Raw genomic sequence first — 14084 nt, forward strand, 5'->3', positions numbered from 1 at the left:
AAATCTCCTGTATCCAGAGATGATTTGAAAATTTATATCAGGGTCTTGTAACCTCTTTCCTGGCTTCCCACATCGGTGTCAGATACGTCTCATCTGGGTCTGGAGACTTATCTAGTTTTAAGGCTGCTAAATGCACTAGTACTTCCGCCAGGTCCACTCAGTTGCAAGTCGTTCAATTATATCAGAATCTTCTTGTCTGATTCTGAGTCTTATGTCATGCTTCTCTGTTGAGAACGCACATGTACAATATTCATTTTAAACCTCACTGAAGCCTCCTTGATCTATCCACAATTCCTGCGCTTTGTCCCACAGCAATAGGGGTCCCCATGTTCTTACTTCGACCCGACCAGCATCCGCATCCAATGGACCATTTGCTGCCATTTCCATCACCTCTAGTAGGATGGCACCACCAGACACATATTCTCCTCCTGTCCCTTACCAGTCTTTTGCAGGAACCATTTCCTGCTCCTCCACTCCCAACACATCCCCACAGCCCAATGGCATTTTCCAATGCAAATACAGATGTGTAACACCTGCCCGTTTCCTTCCTCCCTCCTCAGTATCCAGGGTGCCATACGCAAGTTCCAGGTGAAGCAGCGCTTTCCCTGCACTTCACTCATTCCTGTCGACTGTATTCAATGCTCACAATGTGGTCTCCTCTACATTGTGGAGTCAAAACACAGACTGAGCGACCACTTTGCAGAACACCTCCATCCTTTCCACAAAAATGACCCTGAGTTTCCAGTTGCCTGCCAATTCAACACAATCTGTGTTCCCAACAAATCTCATGCCAACATTTCTGTCTCAGACTTACTGCAATGCTCCAATGGGGCTCACTTCAAACTGGACAAACAGTAGCTGATCTTCTGTCTAGGGATCTTACAGACCTCAGGACTCAATATTGAGTTTAACAATTTTACAGCATGACACCTTCCATGTCTATGCCCTACCACCATAATCCCAAGTCTTGTCATGAAATGCATTGCTCTCAGCACAACCATCACATTGTTAACTACTCAAAGTCCTCATAATCACCTTTGTCTCTTTCTCTCTGGGCTCCCTTTCCAACTATCCACTCAATTCATTACTCACGCCCCACCCATCTCCATAAATAGTACATTTTCCCAGCTGCTATCATTTCTGAAGAAACGTTTCTGGACTTAAAATTTGAACTCTGTTTATATTTTGCCAGACTGCTGCATTTCTCCATCATTTTCTGTTTTATTTCCTACATCCACAGTTTGCCACTTATGTCCCTTATCCACTTGCCCCTAAAATTCTAAAATATGCATTGGGTTTCCCTTTATTTTACTGGCTGCTGTTGTTTCATGCAACTTCTTTGATTTCATTTTTACATATGTCATCCCCATCCTCACACATTGTACACACTTCTCAGGCTTCACAGTTAAGAGTTACATGGTGACTAAAGCAGTCCAATTCTGGATCTGAAAACCCTGTGAATGTTGGTCTAAGTGGTGTTTGAGAAGGTAGCTGTCAGCTGCACGAGACAAGTTTGTTCTTTTTAATTCATTTTGTGGGATGTGGGCGTCGCTGGCTGGCCAGCATTTATTGCCCACCCCTAGTTTCCCTTGAGAAGGCGGTGGTGAGCTACCTTCTTGAACTGCTGCAATCTATGTGCTGTGGGTTGACCCACAATGCCATTAGGGAGGGAATTCCAGGATGTTTACTCAGTGACAGTGAAGGAACGGCGATATATTTCCAAGTCAGGACAGTGAGTGGCTCACTCATGTGGTGATGTTCCCATATGTCTGCTCCCCTTATCCTTCGAAATAGAAGTGGTCTTGTGTTTTGAGGGTGCTGTCTGAGGATCTTTGGTGAATTTCTGCAGTGCATCCTGCAGATAATACATAGTGCTGCAACTGAGCATCAGTGGTGGAGGGAGTCGATGTAGTGCCAATTAAGCGGGGGCTGCTTTGTCCTGGATGGGTGCCAAGCTTCTTGCGTATTGTTGTGGCTGCACTCATCCAGGCAAGTGGGGAGTGTTCCATCACCGTCATGACTTGCCTTGTATGTGGTGGACAGGCTTTGGGGAGTCAGGATGTGGGTTACTCGCCACAGTAGTCCTAACCTCTGACCTACTCTTGTAGCCACTGCTTTTATGAGGTGAGTCCCAGTTGAGTTTCTAGTCAAGGATAACATCCAGGATGTTGATAGTGGGGGATTCAGTCTTGGTAAAACTATTGAATGTCAAGGGGTGGATGTTAGATTGTCTCTTATTGTAGATGGTCATTTCCTGGCATTTGTGTGGCACCAATGTGACTTGCCACTTGTCAGCTGATCTGATACTCCTCACATCCACTCTCCTGTGTTTTCCCCGTAACTCTTGACTCCCCTTCTGATTAAGAATCTATCTCAGTGTTAAATATACACAAGAGCTCGTCTCTACAATTCCCTGTGACAAGGAATTACAAAATTCACAACCCTCTGAGAGAAGAATTTCCTCCTCATCGCTTTCTTAAATTAGCACTCATTTATTCTGAGACTGTGCCCTCTGGCCCTAGATTCTCCCAGGAGGGAAACATCCTCTCAGCGGTTTCCCCTGACAAGCCGCTGTAGCTGCTGGATCTCGCTGATGAGGAGAGAAGGCTGTCTTTTCAGTGGGAGCAGCTTTTTCATTGACTGACGCAGCTGTCAGCTACAACAGTAAGCTACTTCATTGGATGGGGCAGTGACCAATCACCTGGGTTGGTTAACTGCCCTCACAAAGGCAGCAGCAACATCTGGCATCATGGGACAGCAATAGGCAGATTCTGTAACATTGCCAGAGAACACCGGAGTGCCTAGCCTGCAGAGTATCTGCCAACAAACCAACTGCTCACTGTCCATCAGCAGCTGCAGTTGTCACCTCTTGCTCAATGGTACACTGTTGCTTATTTTATCTCTATGGTTAGTTTAGGCATCAAAAATCCATTCGTAGTCTGGAAAAAGTGTTGCACTCAAATCCTTTTATTCTTTATACATTCAATAATTGATCTAACTGGATATTTCACCACGATCTTTGCCTGCTCTCGAAATTTGGACTGAGTCGCCCCATAAATAAATGTGTTTGTGCAGCAGCTTAAGTTCCGCAGCATCCATCCAACTTGTTGAAATATATATTCAGAATCAGTGCAGTCAGTGGGATCTGTTGCTCCAGTGAAATAACATATGCTTTCGATAACAAACACCAATCATAGAACTATGAAGCTGCCAGATATGGTGACGAGTAAAATTAAAGACTTCCTTCTGCTCTCCATCTCTGGGTCACTGTGCCCTCCAATACTCTGACCTCTCAGTCCCTTACGGACTCGACTGGCCACTAAAATATATCTGACCATCAATGCATTGAGCAACAGAATGAAAGAAAATGGAATAAAAGGTGTTAACAATGTATTAAACAAATCAAACCCCACCCAGTGCGGCTCAGTATAGAAGCTTGCTTTTGGATAACAGAACCACGGTATGTTATTGATTATTTCTTGTTTGTCAAACATAAAGTAATAGGGAGAGTTTTTTGAACATAACAGAACACAAGTTATTGCTAGAACTATAAAGCCAGTTTTCTTGCTGCAATATTTTTCTTTCAGTTTCTGGCAACAAATGGCCACAAATTGATCAAAGGAGAACATGACGGTGAACCAGACAGAACAATCTGTGGCTGCACGAAGCAGGACAGTGTGGGCACTACACACAGGGGTGATAGATAAGAATGAAACTGGGAGATAACAATAATTAATTTGGTTCAGTATGACCTCAGTGATAACAACCAGTAGATCCGCCATTGACATGGCCACAAGATAACACGTGATGGAGGCATGGAGACCACACTTTCCGCTGGATAGGATCACAATTCCCAGTAAATTAACTGTGAGACAGAATGGAGAAAATAAGCAGGGTATTGGGAATGAAGCATTCTCTGTTCCTCAACCACATAGTAATGAAAGGAATTCAGCATCAACAAATGGTTGGATGTTGGGAATAATCAGAGATTAAAAGTTTAAAATGACAATTCTGATTCGAACCGAATTTAAATACATTAATGAAACTGGAGATCTTTGTGTTCAGCTACTTTTCAGGTTCCAGACTCTCTGTCTTGATTTCCACATAAAATTTCACACCTGGGATAACAATACAGCATTGACATGTGGAAACATCCAATCCCATCCACACCAGATCTGTACCTTCCATTCTATTCGGACACATTCCAGGATTGGACTATATAACTGGTTAGGATCATTGCTGCTTCCAGCTCCCCTTCCACTTAAATATCAGAGTCTCAGGGATTTATACATGTTCAATAGTTAGGCCACCCTCAGACACAGAACTCCCCAAATCCATGCACATCTAAAGTTGAACATTCCTTGCAATTAGACCCACGATGATACTAAACCAAGTAAAATGTCATTGGAATCTTTAGGAATCATTACGTCCATCCATTGATTGGATGCTTCCCCAGGATGGGAATGTATTTGCCAGATGCAGGCAATTGCCTCGGTAAAACCTGTTGGAGTAAAAATAGCTCCTCAGTCTTGGAGCCACATCAACAACCGGAAATGGTCAGGATTCAACACTCTCCTTTTGGATTCAAACTATGTTACAAAAATACCAAAGCTTTGGACTGTCCCTGGAATCGGACCACTTTAAGGTTTATAGTCACGCACCTACTCAAACTTGTGAATAAGTAAATCAATTCAATATTAGGCATCCACAAGGATTGGTTTCCTTGTAGGATTGGACCCCGTCAAAGAATGGGAGCGCTGACGGGATTGGACAGGATCGAGGATTGTGCCTGACCCACAGATCAGATCATCCCCAGGAACGAACAAATTTCTTGTTCCAATCTGTATACAGTCTATCCTCTGGATACGCGAACTCACGAATCGCAAATTCACCTATATGCACCAAAACGTAAGTAACCAATCATTCAAAATCCCAGTTTCACATCTAGCAGAGTGTAAGCTGTGATGTTGAGCATCTCAGGAGGAGGTCATTGAGTCAGCACGCCTCACTGACATTGCAATCACGTATGACAGCTTTGTCCAGTATAATGATGCACTGGGCTCCACTATCGTCAAAAATGTGTGTCGAATGCATAATGTCCTCCACATGTTAGTTGTTCAATGGTACTCCTGTATTTGCAGGACTGGAGAACTTAGATCTGATCCATTCTTGCAGGATACCTGTGCATTGCATGTTGCTTGTGCTGACAGGCATACAGGTTATCCTGTTTTCACTTTGTCAGGACAGGTGGACAACAGGTGGCGTTAAATTCAAGGTAAAGGAACCGAACTTTTTTCCTCAGAAGGTGTGGATGAGGAAACAAAGTGAATTGAATTCTGGGAATTGGAGGGATTTATAGTAAATATTGTAGAACACTTATGTTCCTGAATGGAATGCACAGAAGCCATGGAAGGAGGTTGAAAGGCAGTGGCCAAAGGTGAAGCAAGTGAGGAAAAAATGTGATAAATTTCAGTCTGATATTAACTACATTTTCCAGCAGGTAAAAAAAGAGAAGGTGACGCCTTTAATTGATTTACATATTCTAAATCGACAAAATGTGAAAGAAATGTCTTGGGTCGAACTGAATTAATAAATTTGTTAAGAACATCATCCAAAGGCACCATGTTTCGAATTCAAATACATCAGAGAGACACAGAGAGGGAGAGGAAGAGGGAGAGAGAAAGGGAGAGGGAGAGAGAAAGGGAGAGGAAGAAAGAGATGGAGAGGGCGAGAAGGAGAGGGAGAGAGGGAAAGGGAGGGAGGGAAAGGGGCGGAGGGAGGGAGAGAGAGGTAGAAACAGATAATTTCTATGTGGAATGAACTGCGAAATAAATTAAACAAATCAATTACTTGTGGGGTCCTCAAACAATTTCAAGGAGGCGATGTCAGAAAGAATGTGACTGGGAACAGCACCATATTGTTGGTGGGTCTGATCCCATCCACTGTGAGATTAAGAGCAGCTCGGATTCAGTGGGATAATCAAAAATCAGAAAGTGTTAGAACTGTTGAACAGATCAGGCAGTATCTGTGGAGAGAGGAGCAGAGTCAAAATTTAGAAAACGACATGCATCTTCTGTGACAAAGTTGACTTTGATTCTGAATTGTACAGACAGACACAAATGGAAGTGGAAACTGCATTCTATAGCACAGTTCTGAGCACAAAGGGAAGGAAATAAGTGGTGTTGTTGAATGCATGTGTCAAATGAATTAATGGATGAGGATTCAAAGTTTGTTGAAAGCAGAGAAGTCTCCCAGTAGAGCAACTAATCTTTCAAGTAATAGCAAATTAATTAACCAAACATTTCAACATATACGTGATGAATGTTTGATAAAGTAATCCACCATAGTGATCCACTGCAGTCAGTGACTATGCTCAGTAATATTCTGCCTGGACGGGTACTAGAAGTACTGTACATTCACAGGGGTCAGGTATGATAAACTGAGAGCTTCAGTATACGTCTCCCACTGAAAGATGATGTCAGAGAGTTGGCTTGCACAGAGGTTTGATTTAACAATTCACAATATTCCACTAAATATATTAACTCAAAAATTCTAAGCCTATTAGTTACAAACTGAGGTTTAACATCTATTCAGGAAATTGGATGTGACCTGAGTTAAATCGTCAGTCAAGAAAATGATCTCACAGTTAACATGTTGGTATAACCAGGACCAAGAAATCAGAATATAACATTATACGTTACAAAGTACCAAACAGAAGCTCATACACAAATTTACAAAACTTCTCTGGTTACTTCAATCGATGATTGTCACTTACCTGTTAGACCAATAATCGCAAGAACCATATAATATAATTTAAGCACGTTCTGAATTGGAATAAACATTTTCCACGTGAAGTGATGAGACTCTTCTTGATGCTGGCAAATTGCTTGCATTAAACTCGAAGCTGATCATTGCCAACGCTCTCAATTTATACCCTCTGAGATCACCTTGGTGATACTGGCGTAACAGCATCTTTTATTTCTTGTTGCTTCTTTAAAAGAAATGAAAACAAATTAAGGCAGCCTGCTAATTCTCTTGGTAACGCCAGTTAGTTAGTGCTGGGACTCAAGTGCACAATTCTGACAGAACGAATAACAAAAGTAAAACTTAAAAAAAGGCTGCATTCTGACAGGAACGGTGCTGTCCACATAAACATTATGAATTCAAGATCTCATCCCGGTTCAGTGATGTCCTTCTATTCACAGTGAACCATTCACTGATTAAATTCCAAATGTTCCAATGTCTTTCTCAGGGTTGTTTGACTGCATTGCGATATGAAACTGACCTCTTTAACTTTCACCACCTTGTTCAGTGATTAGAGTAGGCAATTTGTGAGAATGACACAAAAATAATTGGGAAGGCTGATAGCGAGGATAGCACGAGGAGTCTACAGAGGACTGCAGACTGGTCGCCTGAATGGAAAAAATTCTTGGTGATGGAATATAATGTGGAGAAATGTGAGGCTTTTCACGTTGGCAGAAGAATAAAAAAGTTGAACATTATTTTTATGTGTGATGTCGGTAGAAAGTTGCAACACAGAGGGATTTCGGAGATATCATAGAAACATAGAAGATGGGAGCAGGAGGAGGCCCTTCGGCCGCAGAGCCTACTCCGCCATTCATCATGATCACGGCTGATCGTCCAACTTAATAGCCTAATCCTGCTTTCTCCCCATAACTTTTGCTCCCATTCGTACCAAGTGCTATAGCTAGTCATCTCTTGAATACATTCAATGTTTGGCATCAACTACTTCCTGTGGTAATGAATTCCACAGGCTCGCCACTCTGTGGGTGAAAAAAAAATCTCCTCATCTCCGTCCTAAATCGTCTACCCCAAATCCTCATACTGTGAGCCCTGGTTCTGGACATACCCACCATTGGGAACATCCTCCCTGCACCTACACTGTCCAGTCCTGTGAGAATTTAAAAGTCTCTATGAGATACCCCCTCATTTGTCTGAACACTAGCCAAAACAATCCCAAACTAGTCAATCTCTCCCCATATGTCAGACCTGCCATCCCCGGAATCAGCCTGGTAAACCCTTGCTGCACTCCGTCAAGAGCAAGAGTATGCGTCCTCAAATAAGGAGACCAAAACTGCACACAACATTCCCCATGTGGTCTCATCAAGGCCCTGTACAACTGCAACAACACATCCCTGCTCTGGTACTTGAAACCTCTCGCAATGAAAGCCAACATACCATTTGCCTTCTTTACCACCTGCTACACCTGCATGCTTACCTTCAGCGACTGGTGCACAAGGACACCCAGATCCCGCTGCACACTCCCCTCTCCCAATTTACAGCCATTCGGGTAGTAATCTGCCTTTTTGTTTCTGCTTCCGAAGTGAATAACCTTACATTTATCCAAATTTTACTGCATCTGCTGTTGATTTTGCCCACTCACCCAACCTGTCGAGATTATGCTGAAGGATCTCTGCATCGTCATCACGATTCACCCTCTCACCCAACATCTGCAAACTTGGAGATGTTACATTTTGTTCCCTCATCCAAATCATTAATATATATTGTGAATAGCTGGGGTCCCAGCACTGATCCCTGTGGCACCCCACTAGTTACTGACTACCGATTTGAAAAGGATGCATTAATTCCTACTCTTTGTTTCCTCTCTACTAGCCAGTTTCCTATCCATCTCAATCATTTCCCCCAGTCCCATGCGCTTTAATCTTGCACATTAAATTCTTATGTAGGACTTTGTCAAATGCTTTCTGAAAGTCCAAATATACGACATCAACTGGCTCTCCCTTGTCAACTCTACTGGTTACATTTTCATAGAATTCCAACACATCTTTCAAGCATGATTTCCCCTTCATAAATCCATGCTGAATCTGTCTGATCCTGCCATTGCTTTCTAAATGCTCTCCAAAAAATCCTCGACAATGGATTCGTGCATCGGTCACAAAAAAAAGCGAGTATCCAAGTTGCACAGGTAATAGGGTAGGTAAATCGACTATTCACTTTTATTACAAAGGGAGTGGAGAATTACCATAAAGGCTTGCTGAATCTACACAAGGCAATATTCTGACCAGGCCTAGAAGATCATGAACAGTTTTGATTCACTTATCTTTTGAAGAGTATATTGGCTTTGGCGGCAGTCCAGAGAAATTTGATCTTGAATATGGAAGGATTTACGTAGGAGGAAAGATCAACCAGATTGGGTTTGACCCCATTGGACTTCAGCAAAATGAGAGGATATATGTTAGAATATGATAAGGTTCTTAGGGCATTTGACAGAGTAGATGCAAAGATTGTGTTCCCCTTTGTGGGAGACTTTAGAACCCGACTGCATAATCTTGGAATAATTTGTCACATATTTAAGAAAGAGGTATGAGTGACTTTTTTTATTTTCTAAGTGGGCATTAACATTCTCTCAGAGAATCTCTGTAATGATTTTCCACAGAGGACCGTTGACGTTGCGACGTTGCATATTCAAGGCTGAAATACAGATTCATAATTAGTGAGGGAATGATGCAGGAAATGGTGTTGGAGGATTATAAGATCTGCCATCATCTCATTGAATAGCGAGTGGACGTAATAACAGCAATGACTTATCTCTGCTCCTATATCTAATTGTTTTATGGTCTCTTGTTTGCAAAATTGATTTGATTTCGTTTATTATTGTCACATGTACTGAAATACATTGACAAATTTAATTTTGCATGTTATACAGACAGATTGTACCATACAAAGTATGGTAGCAGAACAGAGTACAGCAGAACGATCATAAAATATGTAAGAATAAGATCTGCTGAAGTCAGTTCGCAAAGAGTCACCACCCTTTAGCGCCTTGCCAAGACTGTGACCTTTCACGTTTTTGCATTACTGCCCTTCGGTGACTCCATTCGAAATGACCTCACAGTAATCTGAAAATCTTCATCCATTGAAAGTCTTGCCATTCCCGCACTGGAATGTGGGAATCTGCCGGAGTTCGTAACATTTCCATTACTGATTCCTCCTGTCATGTGTAGCTGCTTCCCTTTGGCGACACCATCTACAAACTTGGGTCAACTTCCAAATTTGGGCTGACCACACCCAGCTCCAGTTAACAGTTGTATCTCCCCTTTGTACTATACATATTTTGAAGCTCCAATTGCTCCAATTAAACAACTGACGTATTCAAACATTTAAAAAAAACCTTCCACATTTTGTCAAGGCTTTCAACTGCCTTCCTGAATTTTCTGGCAGGTACATGAAAGTATTGTGTAATGTCGTAGAGTCACAGAGGCATACAGTCATTCAACATGGAAACAGACCCTTCCATCCAACTCGTCCATGTTGACCAGATATCCTAAACTGATCTAGTCAAATTTGCCTGCATTTGGTCCATATCCCTCGTAACCCTTCCTATTCATGTGCCCTTCCAGATGCCTTTTAAAAGTTATAATTATACCAGCCTCTACTACTTCCTTTGGCAGCTTGTTTCACCTTCTGTGAGAAAAAAGTTAACCTGAGGTCCCTTTTAAATCTTCCCTCTCTCAACTAAAACCCAAGCCCTGTGGTTTTGGGCTCCCCTACCCTGGAAAACAGACTTTGGTTATTCACCTCATGAATTTAAAAACCTCCATAAAGGTCATCCCTCAACCTCCAACACTCCAGGGAAAATAGCTCCTCCTATTCAGCTTCTCCCTATAGTTCAAACGCTCCATTTCCAGCAACATCCATGTAAATCTTTTCTGAACCATTTCAAGTTTAACAAAATCCTTCCTATAGAAAGGAGACCAGAATTGTATGCAGTATTCTAAAAGTGGCCTAACCAATCTCTTGTACAGCTGAAACATGACGTTCCCACTCCTATACTCAAGATACTGACCGATGAAGAAGGCGAGCAGGCCAAACACTTCCTTCACCACCACATCTCCCTGTGACTCCCCTTTCAAAGAACTGTGCACCTGCACCCCAAGGTCTCTTTGTTCAGCAACACTCCCCAAGGCCCGACCATTAACAGTGTAAGACCTTCCCTGGTTTGCCTTACCAACACCTCACATTTAGCTAAATTAAACTCCACCTGCCACTCCATTTGCCCATCCAATCAAGGTCGCGTTGTATACCGAGGTAACCTTCTTCACTGTTCACTGCACTGTCTATTTTGGTGTCATCTTCAAACTTACTAAGAATACGTCCTATACGCGCATTCAAATAATCTTTCTAAATGAGGAAAAGCAATGGACCCAGCACCAATCCTTGCAGCATACCACTGGTCACAGGTCTCCAGTCCAACAAACAATCCTATAGCACCACCCTCTGTCTCCGACTTTCAAGCCAATTTTGTATGCAATTGGCTAGCTCCCCTGGATCCCATGTGATCGAAGCTTACTAAACAGTCTACCAAATCCAACGCATCATCCTCCGACACTTCTGCCATCTGCAATCCGACCCCACCACCAAAGACATTTTTCCCTCCCCACCCTTATCTGCTTTCCGGAGGGACCACTCTCTCCGTGACTCCCTTGTCCGCTCCACACTCTCCTCCAGCCCCACCACACCCGGCACTTTTCCCGGCAACCATAGGAAGTGCTACACCTGCCTCTACACCTCCCCCCTCCCCACTATTCCAGGCCTCAGGAAGACTTTCCACATCAAGCAGATGTTCACCTACACATCTGCTAATGTGGTATGCTGTTCCCGTTGTGACCTCCTCTACATCAGGGAAACCAAGCGGAGGCTTGGGGATCGCTTTGCAGAACACCTACGCTCAGTTCGCACTAAACAACTGCACCTCCCAGTCGCGAACCATTTCAACTCCCCCTCCCATTCCTCAGACGACAGGTCCATCCTGGGCCTCCTGCAGTGCCACAACGATGCCACCCGACGGTTGCAGGAACAGCAGCTCATATTCGGCTTGGGAACCCTGCAGCCCAATGGTATCAATGTGGACTTCACAAGCTTCAAAATCTCCCCTGCCCCTACCGCATCCCCAACCCAGCCAAGCTTGTCCCCGCCTCCTTAACTTGTTCTTCCTCCCACCTATCCCCTCCTTCCACCTAAAGCCCCACCCCCATCTCCTACCTACTAACCTCATCCCGCCCCCTTGACCTGTCCGTCCTCCCTGGACTGACCTATCTCCTCCCTAACTCCCCACCTACACTCACCTTTACTGGCTCCATCCCCGCCTCTTTGACCGGTCTGTCTCCTCTCCACCTATCTTCTCCTCTATCCATCTTCTATCCGCCTCCCCCTCTCTCCCTATTTATTTCAGAACCCCCTTCCCCTCCCCCATTTCTGATGAAGGGTCTCGTCCTGAAACGTCAGCCTTCCTGCTCCTCTGATGCTGCTTGGCCTGCTGTGTTCATCCAGCTCTACACCTTGTTACCATTCAGAACCTTGTTCAGCCTTGCTGAAATCCATGGACAATGTTTACCACACTGCCTTCATCAATCTTTTTTGTCACCACTTCAAAAAACTCAATCAAGTTAGTGAGACACAATTTCCGATGCACAATGTCATGTTGACTATCCCTATTCAGTCCTTGCCTTTCCAAATACATGTAAATCCTGTACCTCAGAATCCCCTCCAACAACTTGCCCACCATCGATGCCAAACTCACCGGGCTATAGTTCCCTTGCTTTTCCTTACCACCTTTCTTAAATAATAGCACAACGTTAGCCAATCTCCAGTCTTTCAGCACCTCATCCATGTCTGTCGATGATACAAGTATCTCAGCGAGGGGCCCAGCAATGTTTTCCCGAGCTTCCCACAAAGTTCTGAGATACACTTGATCAAGTCCAGGGGATTTATCTAACCTTATGCATTTTAAGACATCCAGCACCTCCTCTTCTGTAATATGGACACTTCTCAAAACATCACCATTTATTTCCCCACATTCCCTACCTTCTATGTCCTTCTCCACATTAAATACTGGCGCTAAATTTTAGTTTGGTAAGTCACCCATCTCCTGTATTTCCACACATAGTTGTCCTCGTTAATCTTTAAGGAGCTCTATTCTCTCCAGAATAATTCTTTCGCCCTTAAGTGGACTTCAAATGCCCTTATACTCCTCTAGGGATTCACTCAATCCGAGCTGTCTGCACCTGACATACGTCTCCTTCCTTTTCTTGACCAGAGTCTCAAGTTGTCTCGTCATCCAGCATTCCTCACACCAACCTGCCTTGCCCTTTGCACTAACAGGAACATAGACCTGTATTAACCCTGACCTGAAATTTCTCTCTGTTGAAAACACTATTCATTCTGAGTCCAGATTCGCCGGCGCTCTATCCCTGTCTCAGACTATCAGTCACTGAAACATACGTCCACACTCCCCATACTCTCTTCCAATTTCTTGCATCTCTTTTGACACTGGCCTCTTGGGTGCATCCATCTCACTCGTTCCCATTCTTCCTAATTTGATCAGAGCTGCAGAACCAACGGCAATGAAATTTCTTCTTTACACTTCAATGTCTTTATACTTCAAGGAAGACTCCTGCTTCACCTATCCTTGCTCACTTTGTGACTTCCCATTAAAGTTCTCATTCACTCAAAAGGAACGCAATTGTGACACTCATAGTAGAAGATTTACCCTGTCGCTACCCCCTTGACCACCGCTGTCTCTGTCTTTGTCAAGCTCACATTAGTCTTTGAGCATTGACTCCTCTCTGTCATTAACATCTTCTCCAAACTTTCAAACTCCTTTCCACATCCTCTTAAGTTCAAGGTTATTGCTCCACAGTTGCTTGCTAACAATCTCTCTGGATGGCACAAATTTACCAACCAGGCTACAACGCTGTAGAACTTTGTACTGAATCACTGTATGTCAAACCTCATCATGTCTTTACATCTTGTCTTTACATCAGCTAAAATATCACTGCATTTTATTATCATAAAATTGTTGCACATTTCTCTGAAGATCTTCTTTGAACGTATGTATTGGACAACGAACCATTAAAGTTAAGGAAGTTAACGTACAAACCATCGAGGCATTGCCTGATCACCATGGACCAATACCATCGGTCACATTCCCAGGAATTATCCCCATATTACTGGAAGTTCATTTATTTCCATCAGGGTATTTTCACTGCATTATACTCAATAAAGCAGTTAGTTTTGTAGGAAGCAGTGTTATGCACGGTTTT

General features: G+C 43.3%; 1 pseudogene; it reads right to left on the reverse strand.

The window, feature by feature from the left end:
• Positions 1-2957: 2957 nt before the first annotated feature.
• LOC125488017 lies at positions 2958-13348 on the reverse strand (annotated as a pseudogene).
• Between the last annotated feature and the right edge of the window lie 736 nt (positions 13349-14084).

Source organism: Rhincodon typus, chromosome 48, assembly GCF_021869965.1.
Source record: "Rhincodon typus isolate 14 chromosome 48, sRhiTyp1.1, whole genome shotgun sequence".
NCBI classification, from domain to species: Eukaryota; Metazoa; Chordata; class Chondrichthyes; order Orectolobiformes; family Rhincodontidae; genus Rhincodon; species Rhincodon typus.